A 13,528-nucleotide genomic window follows, 5' to 3' on the forward strand; every position below is an offset into this window, starting at 1 on the left:
GCCCCTCCAGTGCGCTCCTGCCGTATCTGATGCTCCCATTTAATGCCTGTTTGCGTGACTGAAACAGACGCATAGAAGTAAATAAGAAAGCCCATTTGGGGGGCCCACCATGGCAATAGGCCTTGGTCCAGATTCAGAAACAAAATCAAGGCAGTCACAGGACTAAAGACATTCTCTGAACTTCCTGTAATGTAAGGAGATTCTTGTTGATGTAACAGGCAGACCAATTTTATTGTTTTAGCCACGTGTCAGAGGACAACAGAAAGCGATAGGAGTGGTTATCCAAAGATCTCAACATTTTAATACATCTTGAGAGGGAAATAGCATAGGTAAGGGGGAGGGGACTGGGTATCCATCCACCCATTCACCCATCCATCCATCCATCCATCTGCACTAGGAGGTCAGGGCGTCCAGAGAGGCAGTGGTGACAGCGCCTGCCCTGCATGTCCTTACAGCCGGGCAGGCGAGCCAGCACTGTGCATGTGAGGCATTAGACAGCAGCACTGCGCATTTCCCGGAGCCACAGACGGTCTCTCCTCAGTACACAGGCAAAGTGGCACTAAGTAGCCAACTCCCGGTTCAGAACACAGGCTTTGGAGTCAGCTTTCCATCCTGACTCTTACTGGCTCTGACACTGGACACGTTATTTAATCTTTCTGAAGCGATGTCATCCGCACGATGGAAATGAGTGCCTTCCGCATAGACTGTTGTGAGGGTAAAGTGCGCTAGTAGCACGAACGAAACACTCAGTAACTGTGAGCCGTCCTATTGACAACAGTACACAGGAGAGAAATCACTGTGGCCTGGGTGGTCAGGAAGGCTTCACGGAACTTGAGAGACGTGAATTAGGCCTGGGAAGGTGGGTTTGAAATTTCTATGGATGATGTGCAAAAGGATGGGTCAAGTAATGACCCAAAACACTGGCCTGATGAGAATAATTCCTGTGGCTTCTGGGCTTAGACCCTGGTCCAACTTACTTTGGTTTCTATTTTTCAATCAAGACTCGGGCCTCCGGCACCACCCCCTCCACAACCCATTTCCAGGTCTGGCTAATTCCCCTCCTACTCCAAACCCCCATGATTTGCTACATGCCATGTGGCCCTCTAATTCCATCCCAAGGCTCCAGAGGTGCAGATCTGCAAACCAGCATGATTAGCCACCACTGCTGGCTTCCCATTCAGCATATAAATCTAGTGCCTGGGATTACCTCATGCCAGAAAACCGAAATCCAAGTCAGATGGTTAAGGCATTAATAGCAGTGAGTGTTGTAAAGACTCAACAATGCGAACCTTCCCAAAATGAACCATCCTGACCTCCCTCGCGCTGACAATGCGTGTGTGACATCATGTGTAAATGAGCCTTAAATTTGAACCAGGTGCCGAGAGCTGTCTGGCGTCTCCTGGCTGCTGTATTAACCACTAACGTGCACAGGGGGATTGAGGCAGTAAAATGGAGCGAGACGATGGCAGTGACCAGCCCTGGACGCAGCAGCAGCTGTGCAGTGAACATTCAAATCACGCCCACCCTGTGGAGCCCAGGGCCCTGTAAGGCTCATTTCCGGAGGGCTGGGAACCCAGGGAACTTGGGTGGCTTCACTCAACCAACAAAAGCTCTTCCATGCAAATCAAATCACTGGGACTTGCTTCCCGACTGGATTCTGGGCTCTGTTTTAATTTGCATTGGTGAGGTGGGGCTCTGAAGTTCAGGCTAAAGCTTGGCAGTTGGTGACAGTCAACGCTGATGCATGCAGGACAGGCAGCCTACGCTATTCTTGGGGGGCTCCCTTCCCAAGGAAGAGAGCCAGCTCCAAGTCCTTAGGTGCCATGATTTCTACCAGGCTGGTACCTGGAGATAAAACTATGCCTCTGCCCACCTAGCATCGCCAATGCCCCGCAGAAGGTCCCATGACAGACAGGCTCTAGAGACCACTGAATAAAATTTGGAGGGATTGGAACCAGGTATATACGCAGGGTGGGCTGTAGGCATGAGAGAGCAGATGAAGACAGGTAAAAGTGAGTTAACAAGAAATTAAGCCTGGATAAAATTAAGTTTTTTTTTTTTTTTCTTTTAATGCTTACTGTTCATGGCGCCCAATGCCAGGTTATTAACAGCATGGCTATGTTAATGGCCTGTATTCTGATCATCACTAGCAGGCCCACATAAACTGGAGTCCGTGAGCATGGGAAGGAGGTACACAAAGTGATTCTCTCTTGGAGGGGACTGTTCTGGGAGCTCTACACATGCTAGTGAAAAGAAGCTGGAGCCAGAGGGGTGAAAACCCACACTCCAGGGATCCCATAGGACTTCAGCTCCAAAGAAGGCCTGTGTTGTTCAGGCAAGCTCCTACCCCACTAACAGCCACTGAGCTGTACTGTGGAGTGGGATGGGAGGCAGGTCTTGGACGAAGGGTATAAAGGGGCTGGTAGATGTAGTCTTTCCTAAAAGCTATTATAGTGTGCTTAGATGTAAATATGTAAGAATTTGTGTATTTTGTAAAACAAAGTGAATGTAGTGCCAAGATGTTGGGGATGGGTCTCCAGAAGTTACATGAAGTCGCAGTCTTAGAAGTCCTTCAAGCGGAGGGAGTATTGAGTTAGGTTTTGAGGAAGAGGAGGAGCTTGGGAGAGGAAACAGCACAGCACGGGTGGCTGTGCAAAAGTGTGGGGGCAGGAACTCATAGGGAGTCCCCTTGAGATACCAGAGTAAGACCTATTCTCAACAGGATCTGAGGGCATGAGGGATTTCCCAAAACTCCTGAAAAGGTTCCTCAGGACCCCTGGCGCTGAAACTTTGGAACAGACTGTGGGTGTTAGCTGGCCAGCTCCTGAAGCTGGAGGCTCTTCTTTTCATGTGACTTTTGGAAGACGGTGATGGTGACAGTGCAGCGAGGCAACTGGTGTATCCTGCCTTCCTCAAAGGCCTTCGACCAAGACCTTAATTTTTGTTTGATGTAAAGTCCAAACTCAGCCTGGCTTCCAGCATCTTTTACAACCAGGATCCTACCCTTCAGCTTTATTTCTCAAACTGCCATTACATCTTTGCTCCTGGCATAGTTGTTGTCATTTCAAAAATATACCATTTACTTGTACATTTGTTCCTATTTTCTTTCCAAATGGGAATGCCTTCCTCCCACTCTCACTTCTGTGATTTTATTCAGCTATTATTTCCTCCACAAAATTATCCCCACTCACCCAGAAGGCAGTGAGCCCCACCCCAATGAAATTGTCCAGCAGAGCTTGTAATGTTCATATTACTCATCAAGCTATGTCGTTCTTTCAACAAGAGCTCACTGATGGTCTAGCATGCACATGGCACACACTATGGCCAAACTCTGTCCTGCAGTATATTACTATCCTAGCTATTGCACAGAGGTTGCCTCTATTACATTGTAATCCCTAGGAGTGGTTTACCAACTAAAGAACAAACACTATATATGCTAACGATGCCATATACCTATGTGACAGGCAAAAATCATCCTTTCACAAATGAGATCGGGAATAGAGTTCAAGAATTTTCTCTCACCAGAATAAAGTTCTAATTTGCTAAAGTACGGCTTTCTGATTTACTAAAAGCAAGTTTTTATTTTACTATAGAAGTGACAATGTTTAAGTAATAGCCTGGGAGTGATTAGACATCTTTTGGGAGAGTTGATTAAAAAGAAAAAAATCTGGGAACCCATTTTTACATTGACATTAAAATGCACGAAATGACATTAAAATTAGTCTGGTTAACTAATAAGTTGAGAACTATTCTGGATGAGTGGGGTGGTGGTGGAATTTGTGTGAATGCAAATGAATGACTAATCTTTTTTTTTTCTTATTGACTAATCTTTAGACAGAGACATGGGGGCCCAAGTCTCCAAGTATTTTACTTCCCTGTGAAGTATAAGTACTACTGTGAAATGTAAATACATTACTGATTGACTTTCTATATAACATTTAAACCTATGAAGTGTTATAGTAAAATTAGTGTTTATTTCCTAAATCCTGAAATGCTGACAAAATTTTGTAAAGTTGTAAACTAGGAATCTATTATTTAGATATTTTCCCTTCCAAAATTTAGGATCAGCAATTACTGGGGAGAAAGCCAACTAAATAATCCATTTTTATAACCAACATCTATTTATACTAGTATATACATATTTCTTTCCAAACATATGATTGATGTTCATGAGCATTAGAGGTGAGAAAATTTTTACTGAATTTTCAAATATAGACTCTGTTTATTTAGATCAGTAGTTTTCAAATGCTGGCCCATGGGAAAGTTTTCATTGGTCCTTGGGAAAACAAAAAAATATATAGCAAGTTTTTAACAAATGTAGACCTACTGAATTTAAATAACTGTATTTTAGTATATTATGACCTTCCTTACTTTTTTATATGAAAGGATGGTGTTGATCGGTGGCAAGTTTTTTTAAATATCCTCAATCAATTTGAAAAATAAAAAGTTGGTAATCTTATGAATATCCCCAAAATTCATTTGAAGTTCTAAGGATCCACAAGATACCCAAGTTCTAGGAAACTCTGAATTAGACTGTTGGTATCTGAGCTATATTTCAATGTTTTAAAAAATTGTATTTGCAGAGTCATAGAACACAAAAATGGATTTATCCCTTTTTCAAGGGATCCAAGCTTTTTCAAAGTCTGATGGACAAGTATTGGGACACATTCTTGGTCTATGTAAAAGCCCACATACCTCTCCTTTGCCTAGAATTTCCTCTGAAATACTTCACAAAGAGGAAACAACATGCCGTGAGAGTAGGCCATGACTGAGGATGGAGACACGAAATGGCCAATGCTGTCTGGCTGGTGTGAGGGAACAAACGTAGTGCAGCAATTTAAATGAATAATGCCCTCTCAACACAGTCAGTATCATCTATGAATCTACTATGAGCAGAATCATTCTGTGGGAAAAACTCCAACAGTTAGATACACAACTACAGTTAGCATAATAGTTAAGCACTCGTGTTTTATAGTCAACTTAAGTCAAAATTCTGAATGTGTGATCGTGGACAAGTCACTTGAACTCCATAACCTCTCTAAACTTTAACTGTAACCTATTAAATGAGGGGATATATCTGTACCTACTTCAGGTAACATGAGATAATGTGGTTGCCATAGTGCCTGGTCCATACATACAAGTGCTTGCTCATCATATTATTTTATGCTCCTGACAACCTTCCATTCATTTAAAATACCAAATTCTTTTGAACAGAGAACCGAGTAAGAGAATTAGGAGCTATGAAAATGGTCTTCACTATTTCCCTGAGGGAGTGCCCTTCCCTAGGGGCCCAACTCCCTTTGAGTCTTACTACCACCATCCAACTAGAAGTGGGGTCGAGTTGTGATCCCAAACACACGACACCTCGGGTTGATACAAGGCACGTTCTGGGAGCCCAGTTTCTAAACTCCTAGGCTTGGTTCTAGAGAACCGAGAATGACTCTAGGGGAAAGTGTTAAGAAGTGCAGAGCTATCCCTAATACCAGAGATCCACTTTTTTGAAGGTTGGTCTTTTGTAGTTAATTTTATGTCACATCACATAAAATTAACCATTTTAAAGTATACAGATTCACAGGCATTTAGTACACTCACACTGTTGTGAAAATGGGGAGGGTCTCACCTTTCATCCCAAATGACCTATCAAGTTATTTTCCTAAACAAAGACATAGATAGCTCACTTACAAGGAGAAATTGTGGTGCCAGCTGCCTCCCCCACTTAAAACTTGTTGTGTCCTGGATACAGGTCTTTTGATATTTGAGGAAAAGATGCCATCAGCTTCTTATCCTTTCAGAGAAATGAATATAATTTGTAAAAAAAAAAAAAAAAATGTTGTGAAACATTTAAACTAGATTTGTCCATAGGAGATATTTACAAAATTAATTTTCAGCTTTATTTACTACCCAATGGAATATTTGCAAGACTTGCTTGCAAATCATTCAGCAGATACATATATTCATACTAGAGGCCCAGTGCATGAAATTCGTGCACTGGAGAGGGGGGGTGCCCCTCAGCCCAACCTGCACCCTCTCCAATCTGGGACCCCTCGGGGGATGTCCAACTTCCTGTTTAGGCCCGATCCCTGTGGGATCGGACCTAAACAGGCAGTCAGACATCCCTTTCACAATCCAGGACTGCTGGCTCCCAACTGCTCACCTGCCTGCCTGATTGCCCCTAACTGCTTCTGCCTGCCAGCCTGATCACCCGCTAACCACTCCCCTGCCAGCCTGATTGACACCTAACTGCTCCCCTGCCAGCCCGATCGTCCCCAACTGCCCTCCCCTGACAACCCGGTCACCCCCAAATGCCCTTCCCTGCATATTCCCTTTATTAGATAGGGTTTTTTCTTTAACATATTGGACAGCCTTAACTGGTTTGGCTAGGTGGATGGAGCATCGGCCTGCAGACTCAAGGGTCTCAGGTTCGATTCCAGTCAAGGGCATGTACCTTGGTTGGGGGCACATACCCAGTGGGGAGTGTGCAGGAGGCAGCTGATCAATGTTTCTCTCTCATAGATGTTTCTAGCTCTCTATCCCTTTCCCTTCCTCTCTGTAAAAAATCAATAAAATATATTTTTTACAAAAAGAAACATTTAAGATTCCTCCATATCTGCCTGACTGGTGTGACTCAGTGGTTGAGACCCCAGGCTGCTGCCGCTGGGAGGGGGATCGCACATGGGGGTGTGTGCCCCTGCCAGTCTGAGACGCCAGCCCAGGCTGCCGCCGCTGGGAGGGGGAACATGCCGTGGGGGTGCACGCCCCTGCCAGGCTGAGACCCCAGCCCAGGCTGCCGCCACTGGGAGGGGATTGCACCGTGGGGGTGCGTGCCACTGCCAGGCTGAGACCCCAGCCCAGGCTGCCGCCACTGGGAGGGGGATCGTGCCGTGGGGGTGTGCGCCCCTGCCAGGCTGAGACCCCAGCCCAGGCTGTCGCCGCTGGGAGGGGATCGGGTCATGGGGAATGAATTTGTTTTTGTTTTTTTATAAAGGGTCAGGAGGGCCTCTGGGCAGCATTCCGCCAGGCCTCTTACCCTGCAGGCTCTCAGTGGCAGCCCTGAGACTGGGAGACTCCGGTGGGGCTGAGAGGACTGGGCGCTGCCATCTTGTGGCTATGGGCGCTGCCATTTTGTCACGGAGTGATGGTTAATTTGCATATTACTCTTTTATTAGATAGGATGTTTATATGTAGGTAGCAAAATAAATATGAACAAAGGTTAAATGTTAGTGGTAGGTATATGGACATATTCTAACTTTATATATATGTTTGAAATTTTTCATTATAAAAAGTTGGGGAAAACTCAAGAAGTATTTCTGTTTAGATAATTTATAGTAAATGGAGAAAAATGTGTTATCCACAGTTTCAGGATATGAAGCATTCTAGGCACATGTTTGATGTCACTGCAGTCCTTATACTGAAATATTCAAACTAACTAAACCTGATAGTAGGTCCAAGGACCAGCTAATCTTTCAGAGACAATGATAACACAGAATCCTGGGGAGAAATAACAATAGATGGCATTTCTCCTACGAATATCACACACAGGCACCTCCTCTCCTGGGAATAGCACATGTGTGAAGGGGACAACTCTCATGTGACATTCATCACAGCCTTAAGAAAACTCCCTAGACATACAATGAAGTGAGATTGAACAAATATTTGCTGACACCAGTTAAATAAACTCATGGTGATAGGCATTATGTGTAACCACAGGACATACATGTGTGTCTTTGGGTTAATAAAAACCAAGTCAGGAAAAGAAGGTGTTTAAATGTGAAAAGACAAATGACCCCACAAAGTTTAAAGAGCATTACTACATTGTTGGTGGGAATGTAAGTTAGTAAAACCTATAATGAAGGGCAATTTAGTAATATCTATCAAAACTCAAAACACACATACCCTTTGACTCAGAATTCCAGTTAAATGGGTAGGAATTTAACCTACAGATATACTCATATATGGGCTAAATGATGTAGGCATAAATTTAATAATTAAAGCATTATAATAAGATAGCAAAATTAAAAAAAAACTCCTAAAAATGCATTGATAGGAAACTGGTGAATTAAATTAGGGTACATGCATTAATGGAATACTATGAGCTGTTAGAGTTAGACAGATTTATATATTTTGAAAATGCAACCTATAGAATGGGAGAAAATATTCACAAACCATATATCTAAAATATGTGATAACTGAAATATATAATAACTAAAATATATAATAACTTCTACAACTTAATAACAACATTAACAAAATATAGCCTTATTTTAAAATGGGCAAAGGACTTAAATAGACATTTCTTCAGAGAAGACACAGAAATGGCCAATGAGTATATAAAAAGATGCTCAACATCATTAATTATGAGGGAAATGCAAATCAAAGCCATAATGAGATAACATCTCACACCTGTCAGGATGGTCATTATAAAAAAAGACAACCAAAAAACAGAAAACAAGAAATGCTGGTGAGAATGTGGGTAAAATGGAAGCCTTGTGCATTATTGGTAGAAATGTAAAATGGTGCAGCCATTATTGAACATGTGCAGAGGTTCCTCATAAAATAAAAAATAGAATTTCCATATGATCCAGTAATTCCACATCTGGGTATATATCCTAAAGAACTTAAAGAGATATTTGCACCAAGTTCATTGATTACAGCATTACCCACAACAGCCCAGAGGTGGAAACAATCTAAATTTCCATTGACAGATGAATGGATAAAGAAATCATGGTACATATATACAATGGAGTATTACTCAGCCTTTCAAGGACTCCTATCACATGCTACAATATGAAACTTGAAGATATTACGCTAAATGAAACAAGCCAGTCACAAATACTGCATGTTTCCACTGTATGAGGTAGCTGAAGTAGTCAAACCCATAGGACAAAGTAAAATGGTAGCTGCCAGGGATGAAAACAGGGGGAAACAGGCGATTGCTGTCCAATAGGCAGTTTTGTAATACAAGATGAAAACATTCTAGAGATCTGCTATACAAATATCTATATACTAGAGGCCCGGTACACGAAATTTGTGCACTTGGAGGGGGGTCCCTCAGCCCGGACTGCACCCTCTCGCAGTCTGAGAGCCCTCAGGGGATGTCTGACTGATGGCTTAGGCCCGCTCCCTGGAGGAGCGGGCCTAAGCCATCAGTTGGACATCTTTAGCGCTGCCACGGAGGCGGGAGAGGCTCCCATCACCGCTGCTGCACTAGCCAGCCATGAGCCCGGCTTCTGGCTGAGCGGTGCTCCCCCTGTGGGAGCACACTGACCACCGGGGGACAGCTCCTGCATTGAGCATCTGTCCCCTGGTAGTCAGTGTGGGTCATAGCGACTGGTCGTTCTGCTGTTCGGTCGATTTGCATATTGGCCTTTTATTATATAGGATATAAAAAGGCAGTGACTGTAATGACCAAAGGCTCCACCGAACACCGGCAGTCCTGCAGTCAATGCTGGACTGCCGTGGCGATCTAGCACTGACTGCTGCCGCTGCAGGTGCGGCGACCCAGCACTGACTGCTGAGGAGGCTGTGGATCAGGCCTGGAGAGAGACCTGGAGAGAGAAGCAGGGTCTGATCCATAGCATCTGTAGATGCTGATCAGCCCCGCCTCTCTGATCAGGCCCGGAGATAGGCCTGGAGATGCTGACTGGCATAGAAACCAACCAATCAGAACCAAATCTGGGTGAACTGTGAGGAGCCAATGGCTGCCTAGGAGGTGGAGCTTTTGACGCTGACTGGCATAGAAACCAACCAATCAGAACCTTATCTGGGTGAACTGCGAAGGCAGAACCTAAGGTGGGAGCTGAGGAGGGGTTTTAAGGCAGTTGGGGGTGAGATCAGGCCGGCAGGGGAGGGCAGTTTGGGGTGAGATCAGGCCGACAGGGGAGGACCATTGGGGGCAAGATCAGGCTGGCAGGGGAGGGCAGTTAGGAGTGATCAGGCAGGCAGGCAGAGGCAGTTAGGGACAATCAGGCAGGCAGGCAGGCAGGCAGGCAGGCAGGCAGGTGAGCAGTTAGGAGCCAGAGGTCCCAGATTGTGAGAGGGATGTTCCTGATTGGAGGTGCAGGGCGGGCTGAGGGACCCCCCCCTCCCACCCCCCATCCCATGCATGAATTTTGTGCACTGGGCCACTAGTGTACATATAATTAACAACAGTATTATACACTTAAAAGTTTAAGAGGGCAGATTTCCTATTAGGTGCTTTTCACCACAATTTAAAAATAACTTATCTATATCTTTAAATATATTTATTAGTATATCTCTCTCAGTGAAAAGAAGCCAAAGTGCAGAGGATTCATGTAGTATGCTAACATTCGTGTGTGTGTGTATTCTGTAGAACTCTACTGTTAGCTAGGCTTAGAATATATTTGCAAAGATACAGAAAGTTGCAAGAGTGGTTGCTTCCAAAGAGGAAAACTAGGTGCTTGGGGCAGAAGTGGGAGAGAAGCAATTCTGTAAATTTTGAATTTGTACCACATATAACTATTAAAAATGAAATGCAAAAGCAATTTATGAAGAAACAGAAAATATATTACAAGGTACTACTGGCATGTACCAAAAGAACCATATAGATCTTAAGGGGTAAGATGGAGTAGAGAATGAAGCATTTATTTTACAAGGTGGTATTTGAGCTGGTTCCTGGAGAACGGGAAGTATGTGGCGAGGCAGAGGAAAGCAATGAGGACATTGTGGGTGTGTATGTGGAAGTCGGACTAGGGAAAGGAGGATAGTGGAAGTAAAAATGTTAAAACATGGTAACCAAAGGCAAATCAAGTACCAAACAGTGAAACAATTTCAGTGTATTGTAGAATGTAGGTAAGAAAAGGATAAAATACAATTTAGTAGATGAGACAGGGGAATGTGGAATTAAGTCATTATGTGATGTGACATAAAATTAACAAAAGACCAAACCTTCAAAGAAGTAGGGAGCCACCTGAGGCTCTTGAGCAGGAAAGTCATCCTATGAAAGCAGGATTCCAAGTGGACAGCAACAGACAAAATGGACTGGCAGACAGACACCTGCGAGAAGGCTGATGTAGCAATCCAGTGGTTGCCCATTAGTCATCTGGGAAGCTTTAAAAATATGTATCAGTGCCTAGGCCCCATCCCTAATATTAGAATGTCTTTTAATCCATCTGTTTTTTGTGTGTTTTTTTCCTGGCAACTCAATTTCCCTTTGCACCTATTTACTTTGTGCTACAGGTGAATGAACCTCTCATTCCCACCTGTCCAACTGGCTGTCCATCGGCCAAGATGAGTCTTCCTGCACCTCATAATTGCTCACCTTAATTGACAGGCTGGCAAACTAGGACAGTGGATCATGATCATAGTAAAAAATTTATCAGATTGTTTATGAAGGGTGAGAGACAGAAAGAATTCTGATTGCAATGAGGAAAACACTCCCTATTTATTCATCCTTTATCAAAATTTTGTTTCCCTATATTTCCTACTTCATACAGAAAGACTATCGAAGGATTACGACAGGAAAAAATAAAAAGATAAATTTTGTGTTTAAATTAGAAAAACAAATCTCAGTACTACAGAAGGTTTTGAGAAGTTCTAAGACCAAAAATTTTGACACCTAAAATTGCTTAGGCAGAGTAATTTGCAGGAAACAAACTGTTTTCAATTGGGCTAATTTTAACACAGCCCAACACAGGTTTAAATGAACTGGTTGGGCCCCTGTGTTTCTAGCATCTACTTTCCATTTCTATATACTGTACTGGCAATGTCAACATGAGAGGCAGCCCAAATGGAAATACTGTCCACACCCAGCTACCCACAGATTATCCAGTAACTTGATCCTGTAAATACACGGGGCAGAGACTGGACACAAGAAAAATCTGTTTACCTTAAAAAGATCTTCCAAATTCATTGACATCTCATCAAATGCTCATACAGCCTTATTCCTAGCCTCTAAAACTAATTATTTCAGAATCGATTGGCTAGAAGACTTCCATCAATGGAGGGAATGCACGTTTCAAATATACATTACTACCACAAAGAACACACTGACAAACGCCTCTCCCACTGGATCTCTGCTCTCTTCAACCACCTCCCATACCCCCAAATGGGGAAGAAAATAGTTGTTAAAGATGGATACTTTATGTTAGGCAAAGGCAGAACTTGAGAGTTGCGAAGATGATAATGCGAGTATTATTTCATAACCCATTTAAAGGCATGTGTAAAGTTTACCTGAAAATGGATGGTTCCTTTCTGCTTTTCCACTGGTGAATTACTAGTGGAACTTTAATACAAATGGTGCCAGGGTAGGAAGAAACACTAGAGTACAGGAACAAATAAAGCCAGGTTGGAACTTGCAGATAACAGAGAATCTATGGTACTTTCAAGACTTCAATTCTATGCCTAAATTGTGCTGAATTTCAGATTCTGCTTTTAGGTGAAAAAGAAAAAAAAACAACAACAAAGATTTCCAGATCTTGGGTGTTTAAAGGGCCTTCACACAGTAAATCAACCCACTGCTGTCTTGTTTTCTCCGCAGCCAGACTGAAATAATACAGCACCAGCAGAGGTGTGAATTACCCCCATTCATCTTAATGGAGTGTTAACTTCAAAGGCTTGTTTTAACCATTTAAATGCTAAGCTCATGAGTAAACATTCTGTTCAAAAAAGTACAATTTAAACATTCACCCTCAACATATGAAAGTAATTTTATATTCTCAGCACTTCGTCTTTTAATTTAGCAAACAAGTCTCCAAGTGTTGGAGAAGTATATATTTTGTGCTTAACTTCGTTTTATTTTAAATAGTTATTACCTAATAAATTATGAACATTAAGCCCATAATGAGAAGGCCTATATTTCGCAGGAAAAACGCTGAGGAGTACTTGAAGGTTTTGGGTAATGCCGGTGAAGGGGGCACTGCTCTTACCAGCCATCTTAGCTTCTTCCAAACTCATAGGGAAAGCTGTGACTCTAAACAGGCAACTAGATAAGGCAGAATATTAATGTAAAATAAAAACAAACATCTCCACAAATCATTTCTCTTGATATTAACTGAGTTTTGTGCAGAGTGTTCAATAGGTTACTTGTCCCTTTGCCAAACCTCCCATGATCCTATCCCATGAGCGGGTGACAAATGTAATAATTGATGCCCAGCTGTCATCACACTTAACATTTGCCCCAGGGGGCATCCTTGCATCTGTTGCAGATTTAGGGTTATTTTGGTATTACTGCAGTTAGATTTATTTAAGCAGCTGAACCCCTATTTGTATTTGGATCTATAATTTCATAAACAGAAAAAGAGGGTACAAGAATGAGCTTACCAGGTTGATAGACTCTGGCTGACCCGAAGCCACATGGAAGGCCATGCCAGGTGGTGCCTCTGGGACCAGGCTAAGTGCCCAGTTTCAGGAAGGCATTAGTAGGAGTACAGCTGGGGTAGAACTGTGGGAAAGCACTACAGACATGGGGCCAGTTCCCCTGGGAGTGAAGGAAAGAGCAGGATTCTAAACATACTAGTTGTGCAAGATGGAAGATGAAGAAATTCCATGTCCCTGATGGAAAGCAAATTTA

Source organism: Eptesicus fuscus, chromosome 5, assembly GCF_027574615.1.
Source record: "Eptesicus fuscus isolate TK198812 chromosome 5, DD_ASM_mEF_20220401, whole genome shotgun sequence".
In the NCBI taxonomy this organism is placed as follows: Eukaryota; Metazoa; Chordata; class Mammalia; order Chiroptera; family Vespertilionidae; genus Eptesicus; species Eptesicus fuscus.